This window comes from Heteronotia binoei, chromosome 4 (genome assembly GCF_032191835.1).
Source record: "Heteronotia binoei isolate CCM8104 ecotype False Entrance Well chromosome 4, APGP_CSIRO_Hbin_v1, whole genome shotgun sequence".
Classification (NCBI taxonomy): domain Eukaryota; kingdom Metazoa; phylum Chordata; class Lepidosauria; order Squamata; family Gekkonidae; genus Heteronotia; species Heteronotia binoei.
The window spans coordinates 86,726,546-86,740,364 of NC_083226.1; the positions used below are offsets into that span (position 1 = coordinate 86,726,546).

At 46.8% G+C, this 13,819-nt stretch overlaps 1 protein-coding gene across 2 annotated transcripts in view; it reads right to left on the reverse strand.

Annotated features, from left to right (window-relative positions):
- Positions 1–13,819, reverse strand: part of CDC42SE2 (CDC42 small effector 2) — a 125,360-nt gene that overhangs the window by 67,247 nt on the left and 44,294 nt on the right. The window lies entirely within an intron of this gene.

Below are 13,819 nucleotides of genomic sequence, written 5' to 3' on the forward strand. Positions count from 1 at the left end.
CTACAAAACATTATATGACTACATATAAACTCCTTTGGGTCTCCAATGGGAATAAAGGTGGGGTTATAGATATCTAAATGAATAATATGGGCAAGTTCCAGAGCTTCATTTGCAGGTGAAAAAGCTCATTTCACAAGTGATGTCACTCTTCTTTTCTTGCACAAAGAAAGTAAAACTGCACCCCACAAGAACACATAAATCACTGGGCACACAGCTAAAAACTGACCAGGGCTTGTGCAGATTCTTGAGTTGTATGACAGGTATTAGGGTTTCTTTCTGAGGCCTTCTGGACTGTTACCTAGATGAACTATGACTCTAACTAATATTATGTGTACTGACCATGTAAACACTGAAATGCTGCAATGGAACCTGCAAGCTTCCTTTAGGTGTAATGGTTAAGTGCGGACTCTTATCTGGGAGAACTGGGTTTGATTCCCCCACTCCTCCACTTGAACCTGCTAGCATGGCCTTGGGTCAGCCATAGCTCTGGCAGAGGTTGTCCTTGAAAGGGCAGCTGCTGTGAGAGCCCTCTCCAGCTCCACCCACCTCACAGGGTGTCTGTTGTGGGGGAGGAAGGTAAAGGAGATTGTGAGCTGCTCTGAGACTCTTCGGAGTGGAGGGCGGGATATATATCCAATATCTTCTTCATCAGCTTCTTACCATCTGTTTTTGCGTTATTCCACTTCTGACCCTGAGCACTTTCTAGTTCCATCAGAATGACCCATAAATGAATGACCCATAAAGACATCTTTATGCCTTTGGTGTTAATTAATACAGAAACATTTCTGTTAAAATTGTGGATATGAAGCAGAAGATTGACAGCTCATTATCCACTTTACCCAAGACTTTACAGATTGAATAACGGGTGGAGAATTATCTAGGCCAGGTATGTCAAACTCCTATGTTATGAGGGATGGATCTGACATAAATGGGACTTTGTAGGGCCAGGTCATGCATATTATAAAATGCAATGCCAAGTAGAGGAGATTTAAACTTTAAAAACAATACAGAGAAACACAAGTGTTTTTTTTTACTTAAACAAATATGCTTAAAACTCTTGCAAAGTTTTGTTTAAAATGGAAAGGTGGGGGAATACTGGGATTTGGTAATGCAAATTTAAAAATAAAACATCAAGAAAAAGCACAAGGATCCCAGCAGAAACTAAAGAAAGAAACCAAAAATATAAATGCTCTGGACTTAGGAAAACATGAAATGTCTGGGAATTGCAAGCTTCTCCCCCTGCCTGCTCAGATTGGTAATAGCTCTTATGTAATATCCCCCTTTGGCTGTGGGTTCCCAGGTTAGAGTACTCACTAGGCAACAGTTATAAGGTCCATTCAGCAGAGACATTCTGGCTCAAATCATCAACCCTTTATTTGCAAGGTTACACAATTCCAGCAAGGAACAGCTTCTAACTAGCCATATAAATGCTGAAAAGTGAAACTGAGCTCCACTCTATTAAAATACACTGCAGCACAGACAAAGATGCAAGGCAAATGTGAAATAGATTTTTCATTAAGGTATCTGTGCCCAGATAGACTACCCTTAATGGAAAGTCCAGTCTGCATTTTCTTTGCAGCTTTGCAAGCCCAGAATTGTTTCCTGCTTCAGCCTGCAAAGACAAGGAAGGAGAACTTCGGCAGCCTCAGAGCTTCAAATAGTGAAGACGGGAGGGGGAGGGGGAGAAAAGAGCCCTGCAGGCCTGGCCCGTGGGCTGGATGTTTGACATCACTGGTCCAGGCATTTACAGACCAGTACTTATCTGAATTAATTCTTACTAGGCACATTTAAAAGTGATACTAGGAGGTTAGATTAATTAATTCATGTTTTTAAACCTTCATTATAGCTAAACATTTAGTAAGAAAGAATGCTGGGAATATATAGACTCAGTTCATTCTTGCTTGTTAGAAAAAAAGGCATTGTGACATAACTGTTATCTACACTTTCATACACATTAAGCAGCAACTACACCCAGATCTCTACTTGAGTGTGATTTAGTTCTAATTAATTTTGCATACAGCATTATTCAAACTTACAAAAAATACTGCATACAATCACTGACCGATTTCCCACTCACCTTGTTCCGGTCTGGTTGTTCCTTTTCCCTGTGGGGCTGCTGCTGGATTTTGCACAAGTTTTGCCCTGAGCTGGCGAATTGCCCCACCCCTTTTCAAGTTCCCTCCGAGATAGACAGAAACCAGTTTTCAGAGGATCCTGCCTGCTGTGGGTGGAACTTGAAGAGAGGCGGGGCAACTCGCTGGTCCGGGGCAGCTTGCGCAAAATCCAGCAGCAGCCCCATGGAAAGAGGAGAGTGAAAGCAGCGTAAAGCTAGTGGGAAATTGGTCACTGTTCCCTCCAAGCTGTGCAGTCTTGTGAGCAAAAATTCTACTTTGTGAGCTACTGGCATTGAAGTTGTGAATGAGTGATGTAGCTGCTGTATAAATTAGTTTGTTCTGGGGCCATCTTTCCCAAGTTAAGACAAAAATGTGTGAGCCAGAGACTAAAAAACTGTGAGCTAGCTCACACTAACTCAGCATAGAGGGAACACTGTATACAATCCCCTCTGCCAAGCCCACAATAGCATTTTTCTTGTGAATAATATTAAACAGCTAGATAATTAACAAAGCCTATTGTATTCACATCAGCACTGCTATCCTTATTAAATCAGTGTTTATACATACAGCAAATCACATGGCTGGAGACAAATATCTTGTATTCAGTGTAATATGTTGGATTAAACACTCATTTATACTACAATCTGTACTACTCACCAGAAAAAAATTAACATGTTTCAGAAATGTTTACATCAGACAGAAGAGAAACCAGAACTCATTAAAGATCTTCTAAATATAATATCTCCTTAACAATGCAACACGTCAGTAATGCACTTGCTTTTTCACACATATACACAACATAAAAATGCATACATCTTATCTAGTGCTATGGAAAAGACATGAAAAATAGATAAGAATTTTTGTAAGCATGCAGATCTATTTCACTATGCAGCCTGAGGGTTCTTGGGCTCCAGCTTACAATTTCTTACAAGGAAATTAGTACTGGTGGGGCTTTTGTTTTGCTTAAAAGTAGCCACAATAATTAGAGAATTGTGATTTAGAATTAAAACAACAAATGATGAAGAAAGAAGGCCTTCTGCCTTAGAAGGTGGTGCTCTTGCTTATCTTAGAAACTTGGTATTTCACTCCTCTCTAATGTGACCATTCACTGCCTTGCATTTTGGAAGTCTGCCGTAATTCTTTTCTGCTATGTCTTGTTGCCAGGGCTGCAGCTGCACAGCCAATTCTTGCTGAAATGCAAGTCTTTGGAAGGGGTACAAAAGGTTTCATTATCTTTTCTCGGTGCACACAGAGAGAATAGAGCTCTTACTGCCCCCCTCTCACTTGGAAAACCACGACGACTCAATCATGACTATTTACATATGAAGAGTCATGCAGGGTATCCTATCCAAGCTTCATATGTCTACCAGAAGGTCCTAGAATCTAGAAACTTTAACACAGTGAACATTGAAGTACATTTCATTTTTTTTTTTAAAGTTGGTGCTACATTAGAAAATAAAAGTTCACTGAGCCATACCATTACTTCATTGGGTTCTGAAAGTTATTCAGAACTTTTTAGGTAAGAGAGGGCCAGATGATACAATGTTCCTAATCCATAAAAGGGGGTTTCTTAAAAGAGTTACCAAAACTGAACCCATCCAAAACCATTTCATCAGAAGAAGTCATCCATGAAACTTATCAGTAGACAATTAATGAACTGGAATGATCCAGGAATTCAGTCTCAAGTGAAAGGTTCATAAAATGCTCCACAAAGGCTGATTGGTCTGCAAATACTCCCATGCAAATACTCCCATATAAAACTTATCAAGAAAGATGACAGAAAAATTCTACGAAATGAACATCTGAATTGGCATACAGCCCCTATGAACTTTCCTTTAGAATCCTGATTTGAATCTAATTTGCAAAGGAACTGTATTGAATGTCACAATGAATGAAAGTTTGATCAGGCTATAAAGTTTTAAATTCAACTCTGTGTATATGAAGGGAGGAAGGAGGCAGAATAAGCAAGAAGAACACACAAGTAATATTTCTGCTTGGTCTTATTTAACCACAGCTGCAGTCACTGGCCTCAATTAAGTGAAGGGGGGAAAGGTACAAGAGGATAGAGCAGGATGTACTGGCAGTATACTCTCCTGATAACGTAACTGTCAAATTAATCCATTCAACACTATATAACCAGGGCTTTTGTGTGTGTTTTTTAAAAAGCCCAGCAGGAACTCATTTGCATATTAGGCCACACCCCTGGTGCCAAGCCCGCCGGAACTTTATTTCTGTGCGTTCCTGCTCAAAAAAGCCCTGTATGTAACAATAGTTCATTGTTCTAGTGGTATGGTCTTGAGTGCGGCATCTTTCTTCAGTGGTTCAACTAACTATCTTGGAGAATTAGTAAAATAGATATGCAACAGTGTTCTGCTTGGGCTTCAATTATTTTAAAGTAAGAATCTCCTTGTTTGTAACAATTTCTGGACTTTTACAATATTTACTGAAATTTTATTAAAGGTATTCTATATAGACAAATATAAATTTAGGAAATGGCCCTTATAAAGCAGAGAGCCTTTTTTATTACAGAAAATTATTGGCTTGGATTCCCCAGTAAGCTCCCCTAATTGAAGGCAGGAGTATTTTTCTCCAATTCTTCCTCCACTGCAGCCCTCCAGTTTGTTCTTCATATTACTGGGGAGGGTCTGCTGGCCTACAGTATTAGCATTTGGGGCTAGAGTGGGAAGAGAGAGGTAAGAAAGTCTCATTCCACTAACAGAAATGCCTCCTGGAATCCAAGCTATGGATGTATTTTAAATAGGTTTAGAATCATACAATCATAGAGTTGGAAGGGTCCATACAGCCCATCTAGTCCAACCCTCTCCTCAATGCACAATCAACCTAGAGCAGGGGTCCCCAACCCCTGGGCTGTGGACCAGTACTGGTCTGTGGTCAGTTTCCAACTGGGCTGCACAACCTCACCGCCCCCCCCCCCCCCACGGCGCCTCTTCCTCTCCCCGTTTTCACCATTTTAAGGTCGGGGAAGGAGCCGTGAAGTGCCTCCCAGGCAGCTGTGGCCAACAACCTGCTGAAAGAGTGGTGCTACCCTTACATCCTCCTCACTTCCTTTCTGGGGAGGAGATAAGGGCAGCACCACTCTTTCAGCAAGGGGTGGGGGAAGTCCAAATTGGGTGCCCCCACCCTGCTGGCCCTAGGGCCAGTCCATGGGTCCGAAAAGGTTGGGGACCACTGGCCTAGAGCATCCCTGAAAAGTGTTTGTCTAGCTGCTGCTTAAAGACTGTCAGTGAGGGGGAGCTCACCACCTCCCTCAGTAGCTGATTCCACTGTTCAACAACTCTTCCAGTAAAAAAGTTCCCCCTAATATCTAGCTGGTACCTCTTCACCCTTAATTTAAACTCATTATTGTCAATTCTCTCCTTTGCTGCCAACAGGAACAGCTCCCTGACCTCCTCTAAGTGATAGCCCTTCAAAAAATTAGAGAGAGCAATCATGTCCTCCCTCAACCTCCTCTTTTCCAGACTGAACATTCCCAAGTCCCTCAGCCTTTCCTCATAGGCCTTTCCTCATAGGTCTTGGTCTTCAGGCCCCTGATCATCCTTGTCGCTCTCCTCTGCACACTCCATTCTGTCCACATCCTTCTTGAAGTGAGGTCTCCAGAACTGTATTCAAATACTCCAGTTGAAACCTGACCAATGCAGTGTATAGCGGAACTATGACATCTGGCATTCTGGAAATTATGCCTCTGTTGATACACCCCAAGACGGCATTTGACTTTTATGTCTCTGCATCACACTGGCTGCTCATTTTTAACTTATTGTCTACCAGTTCTTGTTAACTTATGGTCTACCCCAAGTTCTTGTTCTCACACATACTGCTACCCAGAAGTGTATCCCCTATTCAGTATGCATGTTCCTCATATTTTATAACCAGATGTAGAAATTGGCACTTATCCTTGTTAAATTGCATCTTGTTTACCTTCCGTCCACTTTCGCAGTGTGTTCAGATCTTGTTGAATTCTATCTTTATCTTCTGGTGTGTTTCCTGCTCCTCCCAATTTGGTGTCATCTGCACACTCTCATGCAGATGATTGATAAAAATAAAATCCAAGCCCTGTGGCACCCCACTGGACAGGGCCAGCTTGCCCACTAGGCAAACTAGGGCTCCAGGAGTTGGGGTGCCGAATTGGCTCCCTCCTCCCAGTGTCCATGGCAAATGCCTAGTTTGCCTGCCTGCCTCCCTCCTCACCCCTGCTGCCGCAGCCCTCCCTTCACAGTGCTGCAAGGCAGCGTTGTGCTCTGTTGCCAAAGCTTTGCATGCTTTTGGCAGAGCATATGGACAGCAAAGTGCTGCAAGGCAGCGTTGTGCTCTGTTGCCCCCCCCCGTGCCCCCCACCATGGTGCCGCAAAGGGAAGGAGGATGGCGATGGGGCAAGCGGTGGGCAGGGAGCCTGCCTGGGGTGCCATGTGCCCTTGGGCCAGCATTGCCAGTGGACACCTCCCTCCATTCAGATGAAATGCCACTGATAACCACTTTCAAGTGCGGTTCTCCAATCAGTTCCCTATCTACCTAACTATCCTACAATCCACAGTCCTTTAGTTCAGGGGTCCCCAACCCCTGGGCTGCGGACCACTACCGGTCCACAGCTTGTTGGCAACTGGGCTGCAGCCTCCTCCCCCTGCCCTGTCCCACCCGCAGTGCTGCACAGCCTTGCTACCCTGCACCCCCTCGTGGCACCTCCAGCACCCTCCTTTTTTAAGATTTTAAGGCCAGGGAAGAGGTGAAGTGCCATCTTCCCCAGCTCTTTAAAGGCCGACAACCACACACACACACATCACCGATCAGCAGCGAAAATCTCCATAGCAGCAGCGGGTGACCCGCTGAAGAAGCAGCACCACCCTTGTCTCCTCTCCACTTTCTACCTGGGCATGGGGGGAGGAGACAGGGGCAGTGCCGCTTCTTCAGCAGGTCGCCTGCTGCTGCTACTGAGGTTTTCACTGCCGATCAGCGCACGCGTGGGGAGGGGTGTTGACCTTTAAAGAGTCAGGGAAGGTGGCACTCCCTGGCCTTAAAATCGTAAAAAAGGAGGGTGCTGGAGGTGCCGTGGGGGGCGGGACAAGGATGCAGGAAGTGCGGTGAGGCTGCATGGGGGTGGGGGACGAGGTTGCGCAGTGGCAGGTGGGGCGGCGAGGTTGTGTGGCCGTGGGGGGCGGGGCCAAATTCGGTGCCCCCACCCTGCCGGTCCCCGGTGCCGCAAAGGTTGGGAACCGCTGCTTTAGTTTACCCATAAGAAAATCATGGAGAATCCTGTCAAAAGCTTTAGTGAAATCCAGGTAAACAACATCAACAGCATTACCTTGATCGAGTAAGCTCATCACTTGATCAAAGGAAATGAAGTTGGTCTGTCAGGGGATAAATATGTGCTGACTTCCTCAGATCACCAAGTTGTCCTTTAGGTGCTTGCAGATAGATTCCTTTAAAATCTGCTCTAGTATCTTCCCTGGGACAGAAGTCAGACTGACTGGTCTGTAGTCTCCTCAGTCATCCCTCCTTCCTTTTTTGGAGATTGCGATAACATCTGCCTTTCTCCAGTCTTGTGGCATGTCTCCTGTCCTCCAACAGGTCTGGAAGATGATTGACAAAGGCTCTGCAAGCTCTCTAGAAAGCATACCATCTAGCCTGGAGGATTTGTACTCATTCAATGCAGCAGGTGCTAACCTATGCCTTGTCAGAGTCATTCCCACTGTCACTCTAGCCATCTCCCCTGTCTTTTCATCATCTGTAGAAAACCAAGGAGGCACCTGGGCTCTTAGACCTGAGAAAATGTGCCTAGGTGCAATCATGTCAATTGTCCAAGTCATTTCTCCTTTCCAGGGGTCAACCATATCACACACACAAAAATCCCCTAATGCCTTCTGAAAATTTACTGGATCCATCTTAATAACCCTAACCTCTACAAAGTCTTGGTACCCCTGTAAGTCTAAACCCCAACAAGAGTGATCCGCCCATAACAAGAAAACTTGTCAGATCAACTTCTGACTACATCAGAACACGAGAACAGAAGATTCTGTTCACTTACCGTGAAGCCTTCCTTCTCTGTGGTTTCGGAGTGGTCCAGTCCTCACTTTTGGGATCATAGCTCCTCCTCTTCGATTGCAGGGCTTAACAAACTTGACCCGAAGGGGAGGTGCTTGATCCTCAGAAGTCAGTTCTTCTGCCAGCTATCTCACCTCCCTAAGAATAACTCCAACAACAACAGGAGAAAAAACACCTTGGGGGGAAAAACGGTACCCCTCCTCCAGAGCTAATCCTGACCCTTTCCCAAGGGGCTCTACGGAGGGACCCATCAACCAAACATGATAAGGCAACTAACACAGTGACAACCTCCAACTCCGAAGTCCCAAGTCAAAGCTGATACCCCCCTACACAACTGGGTGGGTAGGACTGGACCACTCCAGGACCACAGAGAAGGAAAACTTCACGGTAAGTGAACAGAATCTTCTGTTCTCCAGTGGTCCCAGGAGTGGGCCAGTCCTCACTCTTGGGACATAAAAAAGCCTAGTCCCAGGGTGGGCACTTCAGCTGTGTCCCGGGACTACGTGTTGGAGTACCTTTCTGCCAAACATGGCCTCAGTCGAGGCCGCCTTATCAATCCTGCAGTGCTTAGTGAAGGAGTGAACCGACTTCCATGTCGCCGCCTTACACACTACCTCCAAAGAAAGAAAGCCCCTATAGGCCACTGAAGTGGCTGTCCCCCTGAGGGAATGGGCTGTCACCCCTAATGGGGGCTCCAGCCCTTTTGCCTTGTAAGCCTCACAAATGCATCCCCTAATCCACCTGCTAATGGTAGAGGCGGACACCTTGCGTCCATTGTTTGAAACCCTGAAGGAAACAAACAAAGAGTCAGACTGGCGAAACTCCTTGGTCCTATCCAAATAGAAGCTAAGGGCTCTATGGACATCCAAACAGTGCCACAACTTCTCCTTCTCGTGAACTGGATTAGGGCAGAAGGAAGGAAGCACAATGTCCTCCACCCTATTAAAACGCGAATTCACCTTTGGAATGAATGCTGGATCAGTGTGTAGCACTACTTTATCCTGATGGAAAACGCAGAGATCCTTATATATAGAGAGAGCCTGAAGCTCCGACACCCTGCGCGCCGAGGTGATGCCCACTAAGAACGCCACCTTAAAGGTTAGTAGCTTAAGGTTACACGATGCCATAGGCTCAAAAGGCTTGCCACAGAGCGCCTTCAGCACCGTGTTCAGATTCCAAGAAGGGAACCTATGTACCTGCGGTGGATTAACCAAAGCCACCCCCTTTAGGAACCTCCTGATGTGTGGGTGTGTGGAAATAGACTTGCCCTTCCTGGACCCTCTCACCGCTGCTATGGCTGCCACCTGTCTACGCAGCGTACTGGTGCTAAGACCTTTTTCTAGCCCCTCCTGTAGGAAGGACAAAATAAAGGAGACCGAAGTCTGTAAAGGGTCTTCCCCCCTATTCACTCACCAAGTATGAAAAACCTGCCAGGTGACATTATAGCTTCTGTTAGTGGAGCTCTTCCTAGAAGACAACATGATGTCTACTTCAGGAGTAGAGTAACCCAGACTAATCAACTGCTGCTGCTCAATCTCCAAGCAGTGAGCTGCAGCATTTCTGGTTGTGGATGATGCAGTTTGCCTTGAGACAGTAAATCCCCTCCCAACGGGATTCGCCATGATTTCATTACTGACAGACTCTGAAGTTCCTGGAACCAGGCTCTCCTGGGCCAAAAGGGGGCCACTACAATCACATCCGCTTTTTGTTCCTGAATCCTCTGCAGAAACCTCTGGATGATCTGGAATGGAGGAAAAGCATATAATAGAGTCCTCAGCCAGTCTGAGTTCAGAGCGTCAATAGCCACCGCTACTCTGCTTCTTGTCCTTGAGAAATACTGAGACACTTGGTAATTGTCCGAGGCAAAAAGGTCCACTCCCGGCATCCCGAATCTTTGGCAAATCTCTCAAAACGTCTCGTGATAAAGTGACCATTCTGACTGATCCAGTGATTGCCGACTCAGCCAGTCCGCTACTATATTGTCCTTTCCTGCCACATGGGTGGCCCTGATGGATCGAAGATGGACTTCTGCCCATCTGAACAATACCTGAGCTTCGTCCTGAAGCTTCCGGTACCTGGTGCCTCCATGGCGATTCACATAGGCCTTTGCCATCATGTTGTCTGTTTGTATCAGTACGTGGGTCCCGGTCACCCCTTCTTCCATCTGAAGCATGGCCAGACGTATGGCTCTCAACTCCAGAAGATTTATACTTTCTTTGGCCTCTTGAACGCTCCCACTGACCCTGCGCTACGGCTCCTACCCTCTCACCAACCAAAAAGGCTGGCATCTGTGGTCAGTACCACTCTCTTGGGTTCCCGCGGTTCCTGCCCCAAGGAAAAAAGATCGGGAGCCTGCCACCACTCAAGGTCTTTCAGTAGATTGGCTGGCAGTGTCAGTGAGATCGGACTTTTGGTACTTATATGCTTCTGGAAGGGCAAAAGGAATTTCTGGAGTGGCCTCGTGTGAAACGGTGCCCACTGAACTACATCCTGGCACGATACCATCATTCCCATCAACTTTGCCAGTAGCATCAGCTTGATGCGCTTCCGTTGCTTTACTTCCACAATCAGCTGTAAGATCTTTGACCGCCTTTCTGGGGTCAGAAAAACCCTGTCCATGCTGGAGTCGATCTGAACCCCTAGGTGTGTTAGAGACTGGGAAGGTTAAAGCCAGCTCTTCTGAACATTTATAACGAACCCGTGCGATCTGAGGGTTCTTATGGTCAAATCGAGATCTTTCTTCGTCTGCTCCACTGACGGGGCCTTGACCAGATTGTCGTCCAGATACGGAAACAGGGACACCCCCTGTAACCTGAGGACAGCCACCAGAGTGACTAAGACTTTTGTGAACACTCTTGGAGATGACTTTAGTCCAAAAGGCAGAGCTCGGTACTGGTAGTGACACCTGTCGTAGGTGAAACAAAGAAATCTGCAATGCCCCTTGGCGACAGGGATATGAAGGTAGGCTTCCGACAGGTCTATGAAGGCCATGAAGTCTCCCCGCTGAACAGCCAGTAGTATGGACCTCAGAGTCTCCATTCGAAACTTCTTCGTAACGACCGACTTGTTCACCCACTTCAGATCCAGTATCGCCTGAATGTCCCCATTCTTTTTGGGAACCACAAAGAACACTGAGTATGTGACTTGAAATTTTTCTACCATAGGGACCTGTTCGATGGCTCCTATCGCTACCAAGTGGTCGATGGCCAGCAGTAATGTTCGATGCTTCTCGGGAGATTGAGATCTCTGTACCTCTAAAAAATGGTGTCGTCCAGAGAGTAACCGTTGGTCACTGTGTCCAACACCCATCTGTCTGATATTGTTTGGTGCCACACATGAGAAAATCTCTGGAGCCGTCCTCCTATCCGACTTGGAACCTCCCAGTCATGCTGATGTAGGCTTCTTCTGTCCTTTAGCTGGTTGACTTTGTTTCCCCCCCAAAGAAAGTTCTACCGTCTCTGGCCTTTGATTGCCACTTTGTTCTGTATTGTTTGAAGGAGGTTTGCCTGGAGTCTCTCCGATTTCCTCGAAAGGACTGAAACCTTTGTCTCGCCCTATTATCCCGTCTTTTGGAAGGCAGGACTTTTTTCTTATTTCTGTCCTCTATGAGATACCTATCTAGGCCTTCTCCAAAAAGTGAGGCCCCTTTAAACGGCACTGCAGCCACTTTAGCTCTAGCTAAAGGATCCGCATCCCAATTCTGTAGCCAGGTATTCCTTCTGGCCGTGACGCTGGATGCCATGGCCCTAGCTGACAGTTGAACTGCTTCAAGGGTAGAGTCTGAGGCAAATGCAGTGGCTAAGGTAATTTTCTTAAGCGAGTCCTTAACATCCTTAGGCAGGTCATCCCTCTTAGCCAGGTCAGAAAGCCACATATACGAAGCCCTACAGAAAAGGGACGTGGTAGCTGACACCTTCAAAGAATTAGCTGAGGCTTCGAAATCCTGACGTAAAGCTTGCTCTATGCACTTGTCTGTCGAGTCCCTTGGCATCCCATCCGCATCCATTGGGAGTATGGAATTAGAGGCCAGGCTATTGACCGGGTCATCTACCACTAGCAATTTCAGCCTCTTGACCGCCTCTGGGATGAATGAAAAGAACTTAGAGAAATTTGATGAAACTGTCTTTGGTTTGGCAGGGTGTTCCCACTCTGACCTAATTATGGAGAAAAACTCAGAGGGCCATGGGACCAGTAGGGGTTTGGAACCCGACTTGGGAATGATATCCTCCATAGCCAAAGGAAACTCTGCATCTTCCTCATCCTTAGATTTGGGAGTATACTGTATCTGTAGTGTCCTAATCACCTTTGGGAGCAGGCATGAATACATGTCCGCCGGAAACAATTTGGAGTGAGTAGAGGCTGCCCCCTCCTCTTCCTCCGAGAGCTCTCCAGTGTCTGGTGAGGAAGAGCCATCAGACAAAACCGAATCTTCTTCCTCTTGATCAGAGGGAAAGGAATGTAACTCTGACCTCCTGCACTTAAGAGGTCTAGGGGGGAAAGTTTCCTCTTCCTTATCTACCTCTCTATGCCTGAGTTTGCATGTTCTCTTAAGTGGAGGGGTTGGGGTGGTAGCAGAAGCTGCCTGAACTTCTTTTCTAACCAGTTCTTGAATCCAAGAAAGGAGATTAGACTTAGCCTCATCTGCTGAGATATCAGCCTGATGATCTTCTGTGCCCTCTTCCTGTGCTGGTGAATCAGCCAACTCCAAGTCACATGTGCCCTCCTCCATCATCACTCCCTTGGGGAATCTGGTGGAGGTGGCCATCTTAGAATGAATGGCCCTGAAAACACAAGAAGTACAGGCAAAATGGCTTCCATTCCTGCCAAAATAACAGTCCCTCCAAACAACTCCCCCCCCACACCAGTATAACACCGGTGCTACTCCCTTTCCCTTTTCCAGGAGATAAAAAAGGCCATACCAACTAGGGCCATACTTCCTGATTCCAGGAGTACAAGGAAAGAAAAAAGGGAGAAGGGGGGGGGGGAGCCCTGAGAAAGCGGCTGGTCTGAACCCCTAGGTTCCGAAGGCTCTAGTACAAGGAAAGAAAAAAGGGAGAAGGGGGGGGAGCCCTGAGAAAGCGGCTGGTCTGAACCCCTAGGTTCCAAAGGATCTCATCGACCTGACAGCTTGTGCCAAGAAAAGGGACATCGGGCTAGGTCTGGAGACCTCCTCTACTGCCTTGCAATCCCCTGGTGGGCCCCATGTAAGGCTTACTGCAGTTGGGAGCTATCGCGCCAGACGCTCTGTCGTCGGTGCTCCGGGAGGGCAGCGTGCAAAGCACGAGTCCTCTCCCTTTCTTCCAGTCCCCCTCTCTTCTTTCCCTGTTTCTTCGCTGTTCCCTAGGCCCCCGGGGTTGCTGGAGTGCCTTTGCTGGGAGCTGGGAAGGAGAAAACGACCCACCACCCTTGGCATGTCCAAGCTGAGAGGAAAAACAGGCGCGTGTGCGTGCCTCTCCCCTGAGGCTACTCAAGCACTTGCCAAACGCAGGAGAGAAAAATTCCTTCTCCCTAAAAGACAGCGGCGCAGTTTTCCTCCCAGACGGGGAGCTTTCCTTTGCTACTGAACACAAGTAAGCTTCTTTCTTCTTGTATGTTTTTTTTTTTTTTAACCTCTGGTCAAGAGCCTCAAAAAGGGCTCTATATAGCACGTC